This window comes from Geotrypetes seraphini, chromosome 2, assembly GCF_902459505.1.
Source record: "Geotrypetes seraphini chromosome 2, aGeoSer1.1, whole genome shotgun sequence".
In the NCBI taxonomy this organism is placed as follows: Eukaryota; Metazoa; Chordata; class Amphibia; order Gymnophiona; family Dermophiidae; genus Geotrypetes; species Geotrypetes seraphini.
In genome coordinates, this window is record NC_047085.1 from 495,923,474 (window position 1) to 495,942,318 (window position 18,845).

An 18,845-nucleotide genomic window follows, 5' to 3' on the forward strand; every position below is an offset into this window, starting at 1 on the left:
CCAGGACAAGCAGGCAGCATATTCTTAACACATGGGTGACCTCCAAGCTAACAGAGAGGGAAGAGGGATGGTTGGCCATCAGGAAAATAAATTGTGTAACACAGATTGGCCGAAGTGCCCATCCCGTCTGGAGAAGGTATCCAGACAGTAGTGAGTAGTGAACGTGTGAACTGAGGACCAAGTGGCAGCCTTGCAGATTTCCTCGATGGGCGTGGAACGGAGGAAAGCCACAGAAGTAGCCATAGCTCTGACTCTGTGGGCCGTGACAGCACCTTCCAGTGAGAGACCGGCCCGAGCATAACAGAACGCAATGCAGGCAGCAAGCCAGTTGGAAAGCATCCGTATAGAGACAGGACGACCCAGACGGTTAGGGTCGAAGGACAAAAAGAGCTGAGGAGACGAGCGGTGAGCCCTGGTATGGTCAAGGTAGTAAGCAAGGGCACGCTTACAGTCCAGCGTGTGCAATGCCCAGGATGAGAATGGGGCTTAGGGAAAAAGACAGGCAACACAATGGACTGGTTGAGATGAAATTCCGAGACCACCTTGGGAAGGAATTTAGGATGGGTACGCAGAACCACCTTGTCATGGTGAAAAACAGTGAAAGGTGGGTCGGCAACCAGTGCATGCAGCTCACTAACCCTCCTGGCAGAGGTGATGGCAATGAGGAAAAGCACCTTCCATGTAAGAAATTTGAGTGAAGATGTGGCAAGAGGCTGAAACGGAGGTTTCATGAGTGCTGATAAAACCACATTCAGGTCCCAGACGACTGGAAGAGGCTTCAGAGGTGGTTTGACATTGAAGAGGCCTCTCATGAACCGGGAAACCAATTGTTGAGCCGTGAGAGGTTTTCCGAGGATAGGCTCATGAAACGCAGTGATGGACTGAGGTGGACTCTGATTGAGGTAGACTTGAGGCCAGCGTCGGACAGCGAAAGCAAATAGTCCAGTACAGTTTCCACTGCCAATGAGGTGGGATCGTGGTGATGTAGTAGACACCAAGAGGAGAACCGGGTCCATTTCTGATGGTAACATTGGAGGGTGGCCGGTTTTCTAGAGGCATCCAAAATACGAAGGACAGGCTGAGACAGATTCTCTGGAGAGGTCAGCCCGAGAGAAACCAAGCTGTCAGGTGGAGCGAGGACAGATTGGGATGTAGTAGAGACTGATGCTGCTGCGTAAGTAGAGTAGGAAACACAGGAAGAGGAATGGGCTCCCTGGAGCTGAGCTGGAGCAGGAGGGAGAACCAGTGTTGACGAGGCCACCGAGGAGCGATGAGAATCATGGTGGCGCTGTCCCTGCAGAGTTTGGATAACGCCCGCAACATCAGAGGCAGTGGAGGAAAGGCATAGAGGAACCGATCCGTCCAGTCGAGCAGGAATGCATCCGGGGCCAGACGATGAGGAGAGAAGAGTCTGGAACAGAACTGGGGCAGCTGATGGTTGTGAGGAGCTGCAAAGAGGTCCACCTGAGGAGTGCCCCAGCGAGCAAAGATGAAGCGGAGTGTGGGAGGATCCAGCGTCCACTCGTGAGGTTGAAGAATGCGGCTGAGATTGTCGGCCAGGGAGTTCTGTTTGCCCTGGATATAGACAGCCCTGAGGAAGAGACTGTGGGTCGTGGCCCAGGTCCAGATGCGGATGGCCTCCTGACAGAGGAGGGGAGATCCGGTGCCGCCCTGCTTGTTTATGTAGTACATGGCGACTTGGTTGTCTGTGCACAGGAGCAGAACCTGAGGGTAGAGAAGGTGCTGGAAGGCCTTGAGAGCATAGAACATGGCTCTGAGTTCCAGGAAATTGATGTGATGTTGACGCTCCTGAGGGGTCCAGAGTCCCTGGGTGCGAAGGTCTCCCAGGTGAGCTCCCCACGCATAGGGGGAGGCATCTGTGGTTATGATCATGGAGTGAGGGGGTAGATGAAAGAGTAGACCCCTGGAAAGATTTGAGGAGTTCAACCACCATTGAAGAGATTGCTGAAGAGACGATGTCACAGAGATGGGATGAGAAAGAAGATCTGTGGTCTGGGACCATTGGTTGGCAAGAGTCCATTGAGGTGTCCTGAGGTGGAGTCGCGCCAGAGGAAGCACATGGACCGTCGAGGCCATGTGGCCCAGGAGGACCATCATCTGTCGGGCTGGGATGGAGTGATGAAGGAGCACTTGACGACAGAGGTGGAGGGTCCGTTGTCGGTCGGAGGGGAGAAATGCCCTCATCAGAGTGGTGTCGAGAACTGCTCCAATGAACTGAAGTCGCTGTGTGGGAAGCAGATGCGACTTGGGGTAGTTGATCTCGAACCCTAGGAGATGGAGGAAAGAGATGGTGTGATGAGTGGCTTGTAGCACAAGTGGAGACGTAGGTGCTTTCACCAACCAATCGTCCAAGTAGGGGAACACCTGAAGGTCGTGAGACCTGAGGAAGGCCACCACCACAATAAGGCACTTGGTGAACACCCTGGGTGATGATGCGAGGCCAAAGGGTAGCACTTTGTACTGATAGTGATGGTGCTGTATCTGAAACCGTAGATAGCGACGTGAAGTCGGATGGATTGGGATGTGAGTGTAGGCCTCCTTGAGGTCTAGGGAGCATAGCCAGTCGTGGTGAGAGAGAAGCGGGTAAAGTGTGGCCAGGGAGAGCATTCTGAACTTCTCTTTGACCAGACACTTGTTGAGGTCCCGGAGATCGAGGATGGGTCGAAGGTCTCCTGTTTTTTTGGGAACCAGGAAGTAGCGGGAGTAGAATCCCTGACCCCTTTGGTCTGGAGGCACCTCTTCGATGGCATTGAGAAAGAAGGAGGGATTGGACCTCCCTCAGGAGGAGGGGGGTTTGGGAGGAGTGAGAAGCAGACTCTACGGGAGGATGGTCTGGTGGAAGAGTCTGGAAGTTGAGAGAGTAGCTGTGGCGAATGATGTTGAGGACCCACTGGTCCGAAGTGATGACCTCCCAACGGCTGAGGAAAAGTTGAAGACGTCCTCCGATAGGTTGAGGGAGAGGTAGCGACGGGGGGAGACTGGCTATGCTCTGGAGAAAGGAGTCGAGATGGTTGAGATGGTTTTGATGAAGGAAGAGGCTTGGCAGGTTGAGTCTGCAGGCGAGCCTGAGGCTGATGCTGGTGGCGAGGACGGCAAGACTGTTGTTGAGGCGGGTTGAGAGGTCTGGCCGAGAACCTGCGTTGGTAAGAAGACTGTTGTCTGTAGGGTCGAGCAGGCGGAGTCTTCTTTTTAGGTTTGAGTAGAGTGTCCCACCTGGTCTCATGTGCTGAGAGCTTCTGGGTTGTCAAGTCCAGGGACTCTCCTAAGAGTTCATCACCCAGACAAGGTACGTTAGCCAGGCGGTCCTGGTGGTTAATGTCCAGGTCAGAGACTCTCAGCCATGCCAAACGGCGCATAGCCACCGCCATGGCAGATGCACGAGAGGTCAGCTCAAACGAGTCGTAGATGAAGCGAACCATGAACTTCCTGAGTTGGAGGAGGCTGGAGATTTGTTGCTGGAAAAGAGGGACCTTACGTTCAGGAAGATATTTCTGTAAGGAGGAGAGCTGTTGCACCAGATGCAGTGGCGTACCAAGGGGGGGGCGGGGGGGGCGGTCCGCCCCGGGTACCAAGCCCTGAGGGGGTGCTCCCGGTCCGGTCCAGTTACCCCCCCCCTGCGCCGGGTGTCGCGTCTGGAAACAGCCTGCAGCAAGATCGCGATGCCAGAGACCTTTGCCTGCTTCGACTGTTTCCTCCGCCACGGTCCTGCCCCTCCTCTGATGTCAGAGGAGGGGCGGGACCGCGGCGGAGGAAACAGCCGAAGCAGGCAAAGATCTCTGGCATCGCGCGATCTTGTTGCAGGCTGTTTCCCCAGGGCAGTAGCGTACCAAGGGGGGCGAGGGGGAGGTCCATCCCGGGTGCCGCCTTAGGGGGGGTGCACAGCTGGCCCGGTCCCTATCGCGCTCCTACCCTCCCAGCGAAAGCAGCATCGGCGCCATTATCGAAAAAGGTAATGGCGCCAGGCCTTGGAGCACCAAGGCAGACCGCTTCTCCCCCCTCCCAGCCGAAACCCCGCTGACCATCCTATCTCTCTCCCCCCCCCCAAGTGAACCTTTCTGACCTTCCCAGCGAAAGCAGCAAACCTCCCTCCAGTAGCGTCGGCTTTATCCTCCCTCTGCCGCATCACTGATGACGTCATCAGTAACGCGGCAGAGGGAGGAGAAAGCCGCGAAGGAGGTTTGCTGCTCTCGCTGGGAAGGTCGGAAAGGTTCACGGGGGGGGGAGATAGGAGGGTCAGCGGGGGTTCGGCTGGGAGGGGGGAGAAGCGGACTGCCTCGGTGCTCCATTACCTTCTTCGGGCAGCAGCAGCGTTTACAATTCGCTGCTGTTGCCGGCTTCAGGCCTTGTTCTCTGCCGGGTCCTGCCTACTTCCAGTTTTCATGAAGACAGGACCCGACAGAGAGGAAGGCCTGAAGCGGGCAACATCAGTGAATTGTGAATGCTGCTGCTGCCCGATGAAGTTCAGGACATCAGGACATCGGGGAAGGAGCAGGGAGAAATCGGCTGCTGGCTTGGGGGTGAGGGTAGGGAAAGAATCGTGGAAGTGGAGAAATCGGCACGCTGGCTTTGTGCAGGCTAGGGGGAGAGAGAAAGAAAGGAAAAAATAAAGAGGGGGGGGTCAGGGGGAGAGAGAAAGAAAGGCAGAAAGAAAGAGGGGGACCAAGGGGAGAGAAAGAAAGGCAGAAATAAAGAGGGGGACCAAGGGGAGAGAAAGAAAGGCAGAAATAAAGAGGGGGTCAAGGGGGAGAGAAAGAAAGGCAGAAAGAAAGAGGGGGGCCAGGGGGAGAGAGAAAGAAAGGCAGAAAGAAAGAGGGGGACCAAGGGGAGAGAAAGAAAGGCAGAAATAAAGAGGGGGGTCAAGGGGGAGAGAAAGAAAGGCAGAAAGAAAGAGGGGGGCCAGGAGGAGAGAGAAAGAAAGGCAGAAATAAAGAGGGGAGCCAGGGGGAGAGAGAAAGAAGAAGGATCAGAAGAAGGACCAGAGACTCATGAAATCACCAGACAAAAAAGTAGGAAAAATGATTTTATTTTCAACTTAGTGATCAAAATGTGTCCGTTTTGAAAATTTATATCTGCTGTCTATATTTTGCACTATGGCCCCCTTTTACTAAACCGCAATAGAGTTTTTTAGCGCAGGGAGCCTATGAGCGTCGAGAGCAGCGTGGGGCATTCAGCGCAGCTCCCTACGCTAAAAACCGCTATCGCAGTTTAGTAAAAAGGGAGGGGGAATATTTGTCGATTTTTGTATAGTTGTTACTGAGGTGACATTGCATAAAGTCATCTGCCTTGACCTCTTTGAAAACCCGCAGAATATAAATGATAATGAACATTTTCTCTGCGTACAGCGTGCTTTGTGTTTTTAAAATTTTATTGTTGGTAGATCATTTTGACTTGGCCACAAAGGTAAGGGGGAGGGAGGGAGGGGAACTGCTGAAAGACATCTAATAATCCTTGCAGGCTTGACTGCAGGGAATTATTTTTGTAAAATCATGTTTTGTTATGTGACTGGCATTATCTAGACTTTAATTTCTATGAATGAATAGAATGAAAATGATATAAAATTACTTGCTTGTTTTTATGTGCGTGCGCTGAAGGAAAGTGGAGAGAGAGTGGGCTGAGGATGCTGAAGGGAAATGGGGAAGAGAGTGGGGAGAAGACGCTGATTTATAAATTGACAATTGTACAGAATATTGTTTCTTTTTATACTTTAATATAAACAATTCAAGGCTTGTGTGGATGGAATCAGGTGGTTTGCGGGGATGGGGACCGAGCTTACGGGGATTAGTCCAATAAAATTGTATTTTTTTATATCTCATTATTTGTTTTATTTTTATTTGTTAATTTATAAAGTGGTGATGGTTATGTATCAGTTTTTTCAAATTTACATCTACTGTCTTTATATTTTGCACTGTATTAGAGGACATGTGTTACTGTTTTTTGTGGTGTTGCATTGTATCCAGGGTCTGGTTTCTTGGCGGATCAGTTTAACTTTTGTCTACATATTTCTATTTTTAGTTTGTGATTATTCCATTTTGGGCGAGGGTGTATCTCTGTTCTGTGTGTTCTGAAAAAGACATAGTTTTCAGTTGGCATTGACTACAGGACCAATTGACTGTGCGGGATCTGGCTTGTTTAGTTTTACAATGTATGTGTTGGTGTTCTAGTGCTCACTGCAGTGTTTAAGATGCAGCCTTTTCCTAGGTACACTCTTGTGGTGCGATATGTAGATTGGTACTAAAAATCATATTTTTCATATAGATGGGGGGGGTGTCAAAAAATGATGGGCCCTGGGTGCCACATACCCTAAGTACGCCACTGCCTGCAACTACTCCATATGTACTTCTAATGTCATGACAATTTAGACATAATTTATGTTTTGTTATGTTTGGAATAATGGTTACATATATGAGGTTCAATAAAAGAAAATTTTCACTGCCTGTTTCTATTCTGACCATTTATTCCATTTCATGGTTATTGCAAAAAAAAAAAAAAAAAAAATTTTTTTTACATGGGGGGGGGGGGGGTGTCAAAAAATGATGGGCCCCGGGTGCCACATACCCTAGGTACGCCACTGACCAGATGCTTCATGTAGAAGGAGAAGTGGAAGGTGTAATTGTTTGCTCTATTGGCTAGCATGGCATTTTGGAAAAGGCGCTTACCAAATTTATCCATAGTTTTACCCTCTCTGCCAGGAGGGGTGGAGGCATATACACTGGAACCCTGAGATTTTTTTAAAATAGATTCCACCAGGAGGGATTCGTGGGGCAATTGAGGTTTGTCAAACCCTGGGATTGGAATAACCTGGTACAAGCTATCCAATTTGCGAGGGGCCCCGGGAACAGTGAGGGGAGTCTCCCAGTTTTTATAGAAAGTTTCCCGTAAGATGTCGTGGACGGGCAATTTTAGAAATTCCTTGGGAGGTTGCTCAAAGTCTAGGGCATCGAGAAAAGCCTGAGACTTCTTAGAGTCGGACTCTAAGGGGATGGAAAGAGCTGCTGACATCTCCCTAAGGAATTTAGAGAAAGAGGATTGCTCTGGTTTTGAGACGGTGTCGGTCATGGAGGGTTCTTCGTCGGTTGACGAAGTGTCCTCTTCGGTACCGTGTGGGGAGTCTTCTCACAAGTCTGGGTCTCTAACGTCGGGGTGTGCACATTTGGACATTGGTGTAGAGGGCTCGGCATGACGGGTCTTTGAGAGAGATTTGCCTGAGTGCACCGAGGCGGTACCGGGTGAGGAAGACCGATGTCGTTCCTGGGACCGGGCAGGGTCGGCAGCAGCACGGGTATGCACTGTAGGTGTTTCAGCCAAGAGCACCGGAATGGAGGTATTAATCGGTACCGAGGGGGTCGACACCGATGGGACAGTGTGAGGCTCGGACCGGTCCTGTACCGGAAGGTGTGGCGCCAGCAACGCCGGCAACAGTTGTTGCTGCAGCTGCTCCTGTAACTGTGTTTGGAGTATGGCCGCGATGCGGTCATCCAGAGGAGGCACCGGTACCGCTTTTTTCTTCTTCGGTACCAGAGGTGCCGCTCTACGCTCCGGCGATGAGGAGGCCGATGATGAGGCACTCACCGATATCGGAGCGGAACGTTTGCGGGGTCGGTGCGGTGCCGGGATGGCCGGTGTCGCAACCGTGGCAGGAGGGCGCTCGAGGGAAGTGGAAGGCTTCTTAGCCGGCTTACCTGGGCCCAACGACCCCGAGGAAGGGTCCGGTGGTATCGATGTTGTCGGTGCCGACTTTTGGGGTGCCGTCGACGTCGCAGCAGGTTCCATGGCAGATCCGGTACCGAACAAAATATTTTGCTGGAACTGCCTATTTTTCAATGTGCGCTTTTTAAGCGTAGCACAGCGGGTGCAGGTGTCAGCCCGATGCTCAGGACCCAAGCACTGCAGGCACCAATTGTGCGGGTCGGTGAGAGAGATCGGGCGTGCACACCGCTGGCACTTCTTAAAGCCCGGTTGAGGGGGCATGAAGGGAAACACGGCCTCCACAAAATCAAAGCCGGAGGCCTGTATGGTGACAACAGGCCCCGCCGGGGCCGGCTCGAAAAAATAAAGAAAACTCGATGAGTTTTTTTTTGAAAAGAAAATTAAAGGAATATCGAAAAAATACACGAGCGGGAAGGCAAACTAAATAGTTTCAACAGCCGTTGAAACACATGCGACTTCTTCGCTCCGCGGAAATGAAGAAACTGGGGACCAAGCACTCCTCCGTCGGGCGGGAAGGCACTCGCGCATGCGCGGTGCGGCCAACTAGAACTTTCTAGTAAAAAGTGTCCGTACCGGGGCTCCGTCGGTGACGTCACCCATGTGTTAAGAATATGCTGCCTGCTTGTCCTGGGATAAAAGGGAATTATCTACATTTACTTTGTGCCCCTTGAGCACCCAGCACTGGCATTGGGTAGATCAGAAGCTGTGCCTGCAAAGCAATCTGGAAGTACAATTTCTGGCACAGTTGAAGAAGTATATAAGTGCAATGGAACAATGAATGAAGAATGTTGTTAAAACAGAGATGACGAGTATAGGAAAAAATGATGAAGCAAATTGGCCAACTAATGTACAGTTGGATTATGTAATTCCTGTTAAAACTGAAATGCTTGCTGGGAATGGTATTGATTGTCATCTTTCAATGTGGCCATAAGTGTCACAAGTAGTTCAGTCTGCTTTTTTTTTAGTTAAATTTGTTGAAGAGATTTTATTTATTTATATCCCATCCTCCCCAACAAGCTCAGAACGATTGAAGCCTTTGTTGACGTAGTGAGATTACCAGAATGTTTTGTAAAGTCTACTACGCTGCAAAATTGATTACGGTAACGCATTATATTTAAGAATTGTAAGAAGTAAGTTACATGCACCCCAAATAATTCAAAGTATTGTTGCAAGGGTTGTGATGGGAGTTAACTGATATACTATGACACCAGTTTTAAAATAACCACATTGGCTGCCAATTATGTGGAGGATGCAATATAAAGTGTTAATGATGATACATCGAAGATTATGTAAGGTACGATGATATTTGCAACAGGTTTTGTCTCTATATAAGCCAAAAAGAAGATTAAGATCTGATACAACTATGCAATTGGTTGTGGATACTGTACATTATGCTATAACGAGTCACTGATTTTCAATGGCAGCAGTAGGTTTATGGAACAAATTGTCAGGTAACATACGGTTGTGTAAGTACATTGAACAATTTTGCATACATCTTAAGAATTGTTTATTTGTACAAGTTTTATGTTATACTAACTGATTTTAGAAGAAATAATATTATAGAACAAATTTTTAACCAGTGTAGTTCTATGGGGATTTTTGTATTTTTTAGGTTAGTATGTTTTACATGGAAAAGGGGAATAATAGATATGAATGTTATTGTTTGTGAGAGTTGGATTAATTATTTATGTATGTTTATTTTGTAACCCGCCTAGGGATAGGCGGGATATAAATTTTTAAGAAAATAAATAAAATTAGTTTCATAACACAAATCTTGCAAAGAGATTCTGGTCAGCGGTATTGGTGTTTAAATGATAGTCTTCTGTTGGGTCCCAATCATGTATGGCAAACTGAACAAGATCTGAAAGAATATTTTGAATTTAATATGGTGGAGGAGATGTCCCCGGTTTAGTTTTTGGGAGGGCTTCCAGGCAGCGTTGAGAGGGAAACTTAACTTGGGAAAAACAATAGGTGGACCTTCACATGCAGATATAAAATTTGGATATGTCAATCCTCCAACTGATGACTTTAAAAATAACTGACAACAGTTCACACTAAACTCAATCTACCAAATGTCATATTTTCTCCTACCACATCAGCTCATGCCAGATGATCCAATGGAGTTGTCTGTACTTCCAGACTGCATTGCAGGTGCTGCTTCTGATCTACCAGATGCCAGCACTGGGTGCTCAAGGGGTGCGGAGTAAATGTAGATAATTCCCTTCATTGTCTCCCATCATCTTCTATCCAAAGTTTAACTTGCTCAGATTAGTTGAAGTAGTGACTGACATTTGGAGCAGAACCATAAGACAGGTCATTGCAATCTTTCAGTAATTACACAAATTAAACAGCTATGTTTGGAGCTTCAATCCCTAGTTTTAGCAGATATAAGTATTAAGTTGTAAATGCTTAGGAAAGAATATTTTGAAACTAAATAGAGTAGGCAAGCTACTGGCTCATAAGTTACATAAACAGCTTCGTAACTTCATAACGAAGATAACTGGCAGTGAAGATGATCAGATTCAGAAAGCTTTTACTCAGTATTATCATACTTTGTATACTCCAGAACAAGAGGTTCCAATCCATGCAAATCAAGATTTTTTAGGCCAAGTAGAACTCCCGAACTGAACAAATGCTGAAGCAGAAGAACTTTCCATGCCTATTCTGGAAGATGAGATTGTGTTGGCCATTAAAGACATGCCAAATGGCAAGTCTCCAGGGTAAGATGGCTACTCTGCCAAATTTTATAAAATTTTTATAGCCTTTGGCAAAGCTTTTTAATAGTTGGGGATAGAACGGTAATGTCACACTCTTGGAGATTAGTATTGGTAAAACCAGGGAAGAATCTAATCTAATCTAATCCTTAGGTTTGTATACCGCATCATCTCCATGTTCGTAGAGCTTGACGCGGTTTACAGTAGGAGAAATAGGAAGGAACTACAACAGAGGGTTAGAGGTAGAAGTGTGAAGAAAATTTAGAGTTGTGGCTTATATCACCTTGTCTTACGTGTAGACATTGATTATAAAATCTTTACAGAAATCATGGCAAACAGATTGCAGCAATATATGCCACTGCTGGTTAGGGATAACCAATATGGATTTGTGAGAGGGCGGCAAACGTTTGAAAATATTCATTAGAGTTTGCTACCTAATCTGGCAAGCAAAAGGAAATGGAGATTCTGCCTAGGTATTGATGCTGAAAAAGCCTTCAGTAGGGTCTGTAAGCCCTATCTGTTCCTGCTTTTAGGTAAAATGGGGTTCTCAGGTAAATTTATGGCATGGATCTGTACCATCTATACCAGGGGTGGGCAAACTTTTTGACTTGTGGGCCACAATAGGTTCTTATATTTGACAGAGGAGCCGGACAAAGAGTAGATGGATGGAGTGTTTATGTGAACTAATATAAATTAAAGGTAAATGTCATAATAATAGATTTTGAAAAAGTAGCAAAGCATGAAAACGTAAGGCTTATTGTACAAATTATTTTCGCAATGCGTTTCTTTCATAACACAGTGGTCATAACTCACCAGACATTGCAGGAAAAATGCAAAACGAATGTCGTTTAATACTGTGTTTCCCCAAAATAAGACAGTGTCTTATATTAATTTTGGGCCCAAAAAATGCACTAGGTCTTATTTTTGGGGTAGGTCTTTTTTTGTTTTTAGTAGAACAGCTTTCCCTTCCTCTCCTTCACCCCAATTCTTCCTATTTTCTTTCTCTTCCCTACATGTGCAGCATCTTTCCTCCCTTCTCACCCTCCCCTTGTGCCTTCCATCTGCAGCATCTTTCTATCCCTCCCATCCCCCTGAGCAGCAGAACCCTTGCCCAGCTTCTATCTTTCCCTCCCTCCCATCCCTCATGCAGAACGCTTGCCCAGCTTCCAACCTTCCTTCCCTCCCTCTCATCCCTTGTGCTGCAAAACCCCTGAGCACCTGCCCCCGCCACACAGCCGAACCCCCGCTGATCCTCCATACTTCCCTCCCATCTGAACCCCGCTGACCGCGAGCCCTACATACCTCCCTCCAGAGCAGCGTCGGGCCCGCGGCACTTTAAATAGGCTGCTTTGCAACCTTCTTTCATCAGGGCCATCTGTGTTACTGATGACATCATCAGTGATGCAACAGAGGGAATTCCGAGAGAGGGCCATGAAGCAGCCTGTTTAGAGTGCTGCCAGCGTGACACTGCTCTGAAGGGAGGTATGTAGGGCTCGTGGTCGGCAGGGTTCGGACAAATTCGGCGGGCCAGATTAAAAAACTAAAAGGGCTGGATATGGCCCTTGGGCCATAGTTTGCCCATGTCTGATCTATATTGATCCGCTGGGCATGTATAAACATTGTTATTTGCACTGGTGATACATTAGCTCAGATGGTACATCATAATAAAGTTAGAGGTATCACTTGTGGATGGATTCTTTTATTTGCAGATGATGTCCTGTTTACTTTGACAAGCCCGGACATGTCCATACCTGTGATGACCAATATTATGGAAGCTTATGGTCAGGTCTCGGGGTTTAGGATAAATATGAGAATCTGAAATTTTAGATATTTCACTGACTGAAGTGGAGCAATGGATTATACACAATTCCTTTACATATAAATGGGCTTCCTAATCATTGTGGTACCTGGTGGTTAAATTTGACTAGGACTTCAGACTTATTATACGAGGCTAATTATCCACAGATTTGAATAAGATATGGGTGGAACTAGATGGCAGCATTTCGTGGTTAGGAAGGGTGCATGTGGTTAAGATGGTAGTGTTAGCCAAGTTCTATCTGTTTGCAGCCTTGAGTCCCACTACCAGCGCCTTTTTTTAGATGTATAGAGAGAAAGATTTTTCGTTATATTTGGAAAGATAAACCTCCGAGTGCAACCAACAGGGAGGGTTGGCAGTCCCCAATTTCCAACTTTATTCCCAGGCAATACAACTTGGTTGTTTAGCTAGCTGGAAATAGGATCACCGGAAAAGCCGAGTGTGTATAGAGCAATTATGTTTTGGGTAGGACGCCATTATAGGTAATCCCCTTGGTTACCACTGGTGATTATACATGATCTTTTTACTACTCCAAATCCTATCTTGCAGCATGTCCTTGCTTTGTGGATTAAGGTGCGCACTGCTCATTGGGAAACATTTTATATTTTTCAGGGACTTCCATGTCCTATAAATCTAATTTTGTACCAGAAACTGGACAATTTGTTTTGTATTTGGGAGGGGAAAGGCTTATCCACTCTCGGCCAGTTGTATGTAGATAGTGAACTGGTCCCGTTTTCAAATCTAGAGGACGAATATGGGCTGGAGCCAAGGGACCTTTTTCATTATGGGCAACTTACTATTTTTTTTTATTTTTTTTTTAAAGAAAAGAGCCTCTCAAGATCTGCAACTCCCTATCTCACATATTGAGCAAGAAGCTACTGGAAGGAGTGGCAAGGGGTCTATTTCTAGATTTTACAAAGCTTTGTTAGCCTCTACTCCTGTACCTTCTAAGTCAGGGGTTCTTAATCTGGAATCCATGGATGGGTTTCAGGGGGTCCGTGAGGGTCAGATAAAAATTAACATTTATATTCACTATACAGTTGGTACTGTTGATTTTTCTCGCAGATAACGAGAGTAGATGTAGTAGTAATGGTAGAAGAAAATATAGTAGATCTGTTTTAATTTGCACAAGAGGATTGTATTTCATAATTATAATGAGTGGCCATTACTTTTTTTTAGATTGTTTACTATAAAGTTTAATAATATTTTGTGTATGTCGTATATGTATGAGGCAATCAAATCTCGATAAAGGACATTATAGGGGAAAACACCCTCCAGGGACTCAAGACAAAGTTAGACAAGTTCTTGCTGAACCAGAACACACGCAGGTAGGGCTGGTCTCAGTTAAGGCACTGGTCTTTGACCTGGGGACCGCCGTGGGAGCGGACTGCTGGGCAGGATGGACTACTGGTCTGACCCAGCGGCGGCAATCCTTATGTTCTTATGCATGCAAAGTTGTGTTTATGTGAATATTACTGGGGAAGGGGGATCCATGACTCAAAAAAGGTTAAGAATCGCTGTTCCAAGTATAAACTGGTGTGGAAAAAGATTTTGGATAAACAATATGAAACCAAGGTATGGGAAAGAGGCCTTCGATCTTTGAGGGTTTCTATTGCTAGTGATATAGTAGAAAATGGATACAAAATGTTGTGTCAATGGTATTATTTTTTGGCTCAGGCTCTGATCTTTCCTGGAGGGCCTGCAGGGATTAGGGCATATTTATACATGTTTAATGGTTTTCTCCTAAGGTCCAAACTTTTTGGGATCAGATTATGGGCTTTGTATCAGAGGTATTGGGGAAGCCGATCCTTAAATCTATCGAGTGATGTCTCTTAAGCTTAGGCCCTCCAGCTGTGATCTCTCTCCATTGTAAATCGATACACCAAGTGGTTACAGCTGGACGGTTCATAATCACTTCAGAGTGGAAACACCTGGATCTCTCACACTTAGATGTGGTGTTAGAAAGGCCCACTTTTTTGAAACTGCCTTCAACTCTTAACTCCCCCTCACTGCTGTCAGACATCTACAACCACTGTAACCACCCCAACCCTGAAATGTCCTGTCTAAAATTAGATTGTAAGCTCTTCTGAGCAGGGACTGTCTATTGTATGTTAAAATGTACAGCGCTGCATACGCCTTTCAGCGCTATAGAAATAAAAAAATAGTAGTAGTAATAATATATATTTTGGCCCGGATTCTATAACCGCTGCTGTCGGTAGCCATCTTGAAAGCGGCTGCCAATCGCGTGTCAATCACTTGATGGCACCAGGTACAGAATCGTGCCTCTGGCAAAGACAAGCACCAGAAATGTAGACTAGGGTTTTCCTGGTCTACATTTCCAGTACCTATCCATGATGTGAATCGCACTTCCACAGGTGCTTCAGGCTACCTAACGCCACTTCTGGCATTACCCACACTCACAGTGGAGTTAGGCAGCCTAAAGCGCCTACGAGTCCAGTGATGATTTAGGCACCTTGAAACTGAGTTAAAAGTGTCATTTCAATGGTAGGTTTTTTTGTTTTGTTGTTTTTACTGAGTTTGGGTGCCAATCGGTGCATTTTAGAGAATCCGGACCTTCATGTCTAAGTTAAGCACTCTGAGGTGACTCTCGCGTCTATAAAATATGGACTGTTATATTACATGGCTGAAGACATCACACACTAGTTCACATTGATAATATCCATTGTACAATAATTACTTGCTTATACCCATTCCAATATAACTGGGGGGGGGAGGGTTGATTATCTGGGGGAACATGAGGTAAATTGTGGGAATTGGGGAGGGTGGGTAGAAGGATGTTAAGTTGGATGGAGAGGTGATAATTGGTATGCAAATGGGAAGGTAGTTTATAATTTTTGTTGGTGCCCAAATTGTCATATGCTGAAGAGTGATAGAATATCATTGGCAGAGCCTCTATTGATCCTTTTTCCTTATTGGAATTTTGTATGGATTACAATTATGATTTTGTGTCTTATGCATCTGTAACTGGTTGACTGGTTTTGTTTCAATAAAGATTAAATTAAAAAAGAAGATATTTAAAATATAGCCAACCTTTTCAATACTTTTCTAGAGTTGGGAGTAAAACCAGAGGACTGGAAGAGGGCAGATGTGACCCTCTCCACAAAAGCAGAAGTAAAGAAGAGGTTGGGAACTAAAGGCCAGTAAGTCTGACTTCTTTGGTAAGTAAATTAATAGAAACACCTTTAAAATAGAAAATAGTGAAGTTTATGAAATCCAATTGATTACAGGACTTGAGGCAACATGGTTTTACTAGAGATAGGTCTTGTCAGACAAATCTGATCAATTTCTTTGATTGGGTAACCAGCAGGTTGGATAGAGGGAGAGCGCTAGATGTGGTGTATTTATTTAGCAAAGCCTTTGACGCTATGTTCTACACAGGCATCTAATAAATGAATGCCCTCATTATGGGCTCCAAAGTGATGGACTGGGTTAGAAACTGGTTGAGTAGAAGGTGACGGAGGGTAGTGATAAATGGAGTTCACTTTGAGGAAAGGGATGTAACCATTGGTATGCCACAAGGTTTGGTTCTTGAGCTTACTCTTTTTAACAAGTGATACTGATGAAAGGCTGTCTGGTAAGGCTTGCCTCTTTATAGATGATACCAAAATCTGCAATAGGGTAGACACCTCTGATGTGTTGGTTAACATGAGGAAGGCCCTGGCAAAGCTTGAAGAATGGTCCAGAATTCGGCAGCTAAAATGTAATGTAGGAGGAGAAATAGAGATAATGAGAAGAAGAAGTTGCTTTGCTTTTGGCTTTAGATCCTGTGAAGGACTGATTTGCACATGTTCTGGGATACTATTCTCAGGTGTTCTACACTTGCACTTTTGACTTTGGTGCTTGCACTTACTAGTGACTTTTGCACTTTGAACTTTGAATCTTCTTAGGAGGACTTGCAGTCACTTTGGTATTTTTGTAGTGTGTTATTCACTGCCTTTTGTATGTCTTCACTGAATCGTTTTATAGATTAGTTCAGTAATTCAGTTATTTTGTTTAGACATTGTGCTTATCTTTTTCATGTAACGCTTCACATGATTATGAGTCTCCTGTTATCTGTCCTTTGTCATTTGTTGTCAGTATGACTAACGATTCTTATTTATGATTTGAATATATTATGGCTTTTATATGCTCTTAAGATATTGTTTGAATAAAATTTGATACATTTTTTAAATTATCTTTTGACACTAAGTTTCAAGTTTAAGTTTCAAGTTTATTAAAATATTTGTTATACCGCTTATTCAAATTTCTAGGCGGTGTAAAGTAATAAAAAAATAAGTTTTTAAAACAAAACGTTTGGTATTAAAATATTAAAAACAAGACAGTGTTAATCTAATAGACGTTGACAAAGAGCACGTAAGTTGACTACACACAGATGGGAAAGAGGGAAGAACTACAATATTTTAAGTAAAGAGAATATTAAGGGTAAAAACAAAAGGTGGGTAGAGAGACTGGCATTAGTTTAGTCCTGAAAAGGACATTTTTATCCGAAAGCATCCTTAAATAAAAAAAGTTTAGAGGTTTGCCTTAAATTGCTTTATTGAAGATTCCATCCGTAAATGGTGAAGCAATGAGTTCCATAGGGTAGGCGCGGTGATGGCAAAATTATTCATTGATAAGTTTAAGAGATGGAACAATTAAGACATTTTGTGATGTAGAATGAAGAGATTTGGCAGGGTAATAGGGAATAAGAAGTCGGTCAATAAATTCTGGTTGACTGTATGAATGAGTGGTGAAGATTAATAATAAAATTTTATAGCTAATTCTGTGTTCGACAGGTAACCAGTGAGCATTAATTAGAAGGGGAGAGACATGATCGTATTTCCCCGCACCATAAATGATTTTGATAGCAGTGTTTTGTATAATCTGGAGATGTCTTATTTCCTTTTTAGTGATGCCCTTGTAGAGGGCATTACAATAATCTATGCAAGTGATTACTAAGGAATGAATTAATATATTAAGAGATGATAGATTTAACAGTTTGGAAAGAGAACATATCATTCTGAGACGGTGAAAACATTTCCGGACCACTGTACTAATGTGATTATGGTAGGAGAATTTGCAGCCAAAAGTAACTCCCAAAAGTTTGAGAGTAGAAACCACTTTGATTGGAAGAGATTCTAATTTCAGAGTTAGTCCCTCTTTAAGGGGGAAAATCATCAGTTTAGATTTGTTAATGTTGAGTGACAACATGTTGGTATCAAGCCATAGTTTAATTTTTTTGAGTTTTAGATTAATAGAGACAACGTCATCAGAATCATTCAGATCAATGGGGTGTATTAGTTGCACATCATCAGCGTATGCGAAAGTGGTAAAGCCAATAGATTGACCCACCGTCAAAAGAGGAGACAAGAAGATGTTAAAGAGGAGAGGAGACAAAATAGATCCTTGTGGAATCCCGTATTTAGTGGAAGAAGAAACAGAGGAAGAATCAATAACAATGACCTTAGAGGATCTGTTAGAAAAGTAAGAGGTAAACCATTCCATGACTTGACCTGTTATTCGTATTTCACAAAGACGAGAAAGTAATAAGCTGTGATCAATAGTATCGAAATAAGCAGGACTGACTGGTGATGGTCAAGATGATAAAGTATTTTAGTAGTTAAACCCAATAGGGAAAGTTCTGTGGAATGTTGTGGGCGAAAACCGGTTTGATTGAGATGTAAGATAATTGTTTTTTCGATGAAGTCGGATAATTTGGTGGAACACAATTTTTTGGGTAAGCTTGGCTATGAATGGAATATTAGCTATTGGGCAGTAATTGGACAGTTCATGAATACTAGACGTATGATCCTTAACAATAGGGAAAATGATTGATTGTTTCCAAGCTTTAGGTAAATAGCCTAATGATAGGCTAGAGTTGACCAAATCTTTGATGTACGGTCCAAAAATGGAAAAGAATCGTTTTAGACGAAATGGAGGAATAGCTTCAGATTTAGTTACTTTTATGTTAAGAGAATTAAGGCATATTTGTAATTCTTGTAAAGTTGGAAGGATAAAGCTGGAAAATTTAGAAAAAGACAGTTTGGTAGTTGAGTCAGTGAGATCAGTGACACTATTGGAGTTGAGAATTTGTGAAAAGTTCTCCTGATTTTTTTGTACTTTGACTTCAAAGTAAGTCGCAAAAGCTTGCGCTGACGGTGTTTGAGTGACTTTGTTTGGTTCCATTTTCTTTGAAGTTAGAGATTTGACTATAGCAAATAGTGCAGAAGTATTTTTTGCTTTATTGATTAGCTTGGAATAGTATTCTTTTTTAGCTTTATTGATTTCAGTTTTGTAATAGGTTGCATGATCCTTAAACTTATTAAGATTGAAGAGTGTTTTATTACGTCTCCATTTACGTTCCAGGGAGCGTAGTTGTTTTTTAATAAGATTCAAGCTGGCTGTGTACCAGGGGGTTTTCAATGTACGTGGAGAAAGCGTAATGGTAGTCATAGGTGCAAGAGAGTCTAGGAGCTTAGTAGTGGCAAGATTCCATTCTAAAATTTTATTGTCGATAGAGAGACTAGACAGTCTATCAAGAGTGAGATCAAAGTTAGACATAATAGAGCCAGCGTCCAGGTTATTAT

At 44.4% G+C, this 18,845-nt stretch overlaps 1 protein-coding gene and 1 long non-coding RNA gene across 3 annotated transcripts in view; one reads left to right on the forward strand and one right to left on the reverse strand.

The window, feature by feature from the left end:
- Positions 1–18,845, forward strand: part of LOC117354432 — a 105,551-nt gene that overhangs the window by 69,929 nt on the left and 16,777 nt on the right. Inside the window, exon 2 of the long non-coding RNA XR_004538207.1 lies at positions 15,329–15,437. This is a non-coding gene — a long non-coding RNA (uncharacterized LOC117354432). The remainder of the gene's footprint in view (positions 1–15,328; positions 15,438–18,845) is intronic.
- LOC117354431 overlaps positions 1–18,845 on the reverse strand; it is a 61,856-nt gene that overhangs the window by 12,455 nt on the left and 30,556 nt on the right. The gene's annotated exons all lie outside the window — the stretch shown is intronic.